Below are 3,786 nucleotides of genomic sequence, written 5' to 3'. Positions count from 1 at the left end.
ATGGATTGTGATGAGTTGTATGAGCCCCCAATAAAATGACTTTAAAAAAAAAAAAGAGTTACAATCTTGGAAACTCACAGGCACAGTTCTACCCTGTCGTACAGTGTTGCCATGAGTCTGCATGAACTCGATGGTAGTGAGTTTGGTGTTTGAGTTTGGTACCCCACAGCTCCACATCATAAAAGCTGTCCTCGGATCTCCTGCAGCAAGTGGCTGGCACAGGGTGTTCACTGTGACACCCCCATGGACCAGAGCCCCAAACCAGAACCAGCCTAATGCCATCAATGGGGGGTTGGTTACATTGCTGACAGCAGCCCCCACCGGGTTAAACCAACACCTGGGGAAATGAAACACTGTGCGAATCTGTTTTGATCTGCAGGTGAAAGGATTTATTTTTGTTGTTGCCCAAATTGTTGTTGCCTACATAGAGTGGTGTCTGTTCCGTACAACAGTACAGTGGAGCCTCACGGCTCCAAGCTCACACTTCTACCACACAAACAGCAAAGCTCAGCGGAATTGGCTGCTCAGTATTCGTACTTTGCTCAATAGTCAACTGAAAATCTGGCTCGAAAAAAACCTGTCTGGGCCAACAGTGAGTCACACGACTCATCTCAAGTGGACACTGAGGCGGCACTTCAGTCTCAGGGCTGCTCTCGCTCAGACAACATAGAGTGCTTATGTTGGTGTGCTAAAGACATCATCACAGTGTTGTGTTGTGTTGTTTTTTGGGTGGGGGGACTTTATTTGAGTAAAATGTTGTCATTTGATCGAATTTTATTGTGTTTTGATATTTAATGTACTGTCTTCATTTTGTTTAGTTTGTATTTCTACAACCTAAGGCTATTAACTTTGTGATAAAATCCTGGGAAATGGATTACTTATAAGTATAATTTTTGAGCCTCAGCACCAATTATCTGGTTTCCCCTTATTTCTTATGAGATAAATATGTTCAGTTCTCAAATTGTTTGGTGTCCACACATGACTTTGGAATGAATTGAGTTCACAGGCAAGGTACCACTGTATTGAACCGCACCCTCCTCTGGCTCATGTCTATGCGGAGGTTTCTAAATGCTCCTGGGAGGAAGACATCCCCATATCATTTCATCCCACTCTTCCATCAACTTTCTCCAACAAGTCCCCTCTCATGTGAGAACACGTACATGCAGAAACAGTCTGCTGGGTCTATCTCCACAGGACCAACAAGCAAATCCAGTATGGTTTTAAAGTCTATCCAATTAAATTTGAAACTCTCTCCCGCCAACACAAAAGAAAGACCAGTCATCCCATTTATCTGGAATGCCTAACTCATTCACTCGCTGCTATCAAGGGGATTCCAATTTACAGATCTTCTGGGACATAGGAGAACTGCCCTGGTGGGCTACTAAGACTGGAACTCTTGACAAGCGTAGAAAGCCTCCTCTTCCGCCATCGGAGAGGCTGATGGTTCCAAATGACCTCACAGTGAGCAACCCAATGACATCATGCTTGCTAAAGTAAAGGAAGACCGTCCACCAGATGGACTGACAGATTGCAGCAATCGGCTCAGCCATAAGAAAGATGGTGAAGATGGTGATGATGGTGATGATGGTGATGATGGTGATGATGGTGATGATGGTGATGATGATGGTGGTGTTTCATTCTGAGTCAGAAGCGGCTTGACAGCACCTAACAATGGCATGAGTCGGAATCGACTGGACGGTGGTGGGTTTAGGGTTTTTTGTTCTATCTGGACAGTGCAAATAGTAATAAGAAGAAATGAATAACTTCGAGATTGGTAGATTTCACAAACTGGTCCTTGGGTGAATTGAGTCTTGGATGGTGTGTTAGTCTGGGTAGAGAAACAAATCCATGGGCACACATATGTGTATAAGGAAGAGTTTTATATACAAGAGGGATTGAACATTGAGAAAGCATCCCAGCCCAGTCCAGTCCAAGTCCATAAGTCCGATAGTAGCCCATATGTCCAATACCAATCTATAAAGTCCTCTTCAGACTCACAAAACACATGCAATGATGCCGAATGCAGGGCGATCACAGCCCAGTGGGTAGAAAGTCTTTGGATCCAGTGGCGTTTGGATCTCAGTGCTGGCAGGGGTCCCTACTTGGCTTCTCTGGCTTCAGAGGTCTGGTTGCATCAGGGTGGGTCCAAGAGTCTTGTCAGCTGCTATGTCTCCCAGGGAGTGGCCGGGAGAGAATTGTCTCCAGTCTCCAAGGAGGAAGTACCATATTTCCCAGAATCCTTACGGGAAGGCTATGCCCATACAGAAGCCTCATTGTCTATGACCCAATTGACAGAGTAGACTCCACCCCTTCACTCTTAATCCTCAAATTGACAAATGATTACATATCTACCACAGATGCACTGTAAGTTGGGCTTTTGCTGAAATTGTATTAAGCAAATTGTGTGACTTCTGAGTTGGGGGAGACATTCTATAATACTCAAAGCAATGTTTAAACAAACTAGTGAATCTATAAATACAAATGAATAAATGAATGAATCAATCAATCAATCATTAGTAAGTATTAGTAAAGTAACGTATTAGGACCTGAGAGACGGCAGCAAAGAAGTAGGATCCTGGCCTCCTTTGAGCCTAATGTCCAGAAAAGGAGGCAGTGTACAGCACCTCCTCTGGGTCCCCCACAAGTAATAACAACAATCAACACACATTGATACTTAGCACGACCAGGATCTTTCTCATTCACACCTCACAGCAACCCTCAAAGGTAAACTCACTGCTATAAGTCAATTCCAATGCATAGCAACCTTACATAACGTTTCCGAGGCTGTAAATCTTTTCAGGAGAAGAGAGCTTCAGCTTTCTCCCTCAGACTAGCTAGTTGGTTTGAACCACTGACCTTGTAGATGAGCAGTCCAACACTTACAGTGTATGGCAGTTACATAATCCCCCGTCAACCTGTGAAGGGGTGGAGTCTAACCTTTCAATCAGGTTACAGCTTGGTGACCTCATTTGGAGGAGCTATAGAGATAAATAGTTCACTGGAGACCAGACCCCCAATCTCTGCTTTGTCTTCCTGCTGACAAGACATATGGAGCTATGCTGATGGAGCCAGAGCCCTGGAGCTGGAGGAGCCACATGGAGACCCCTGCCGGCGCTGAGATGCTTCCACCACCACTGGATCCACAAGACTTTCTATCTTGTGATCTTCCTGCATCCAGCATCATTGCATGTGTTGCATGAATCTGAAGAGGAATTTATAGACTGGTATCACACATATGAGCTAATATTGGACTTGTGGACTTGCTCTGGACTGGGCTGAGATGTTTTCTCAATATACAATTGCTCTTTGATATAAACGCTCTCTTACACACGTATGAATCTCCCTGGATTTGTTTCTCTAGTCTACCCAGACTAACACACAGTGCCATCAAAGGTCCAATAATGCAAGCTAAACTTACTGCCATTGAGCCAATTCTGACCCATAGTGACCTCACAGATAGAACAGAATCACCCCTGTGGGTTTCCAACGTTGTCAATCTTTATAGGAACAGAAAACCTCATCTTTCTCTCAGGTTCAAACTGATGACTTAGAGGTTAGCAGCCCAAAGTGTCACTCATAGTGTCCCGAAGTTTTGGTCACCTGAGTGAAGTCCTGTTATTGATCCCAGTTTTAACAGATGAGAAAACTGAGCCTCAGAGAGGCCCACGTGCTGAGGGCCACAGAGTCAGCCTGGCTGCAGAATGGATAGAAGCATGTCTCCGATAATGTTGAGAGTGATAAATGCAGGAGAAAGGCAGGGCTTTCTACTCCCGCAAACAGTTACAG

The sequence above is a fragment of the Echinops telfairi genome, unplaced genomic scaffold (assembly GCF_000313985.2).
Source record: "Echinops telfairi isolate 266 unplaced genomic scaffold, ASM31398v2 ScPeMD7_70;HRSCAF=299, whole genome shotgun sequence".
NCBI classification, from domain to species: Eukaryota; Metazoa; Chordata; class Mammalia; order Afrosoricida; family Tenrecidae; genus Echinops; species Echinops telfairi.
This window is presented reverse-complemented; position numbering follows the sequence as displayed.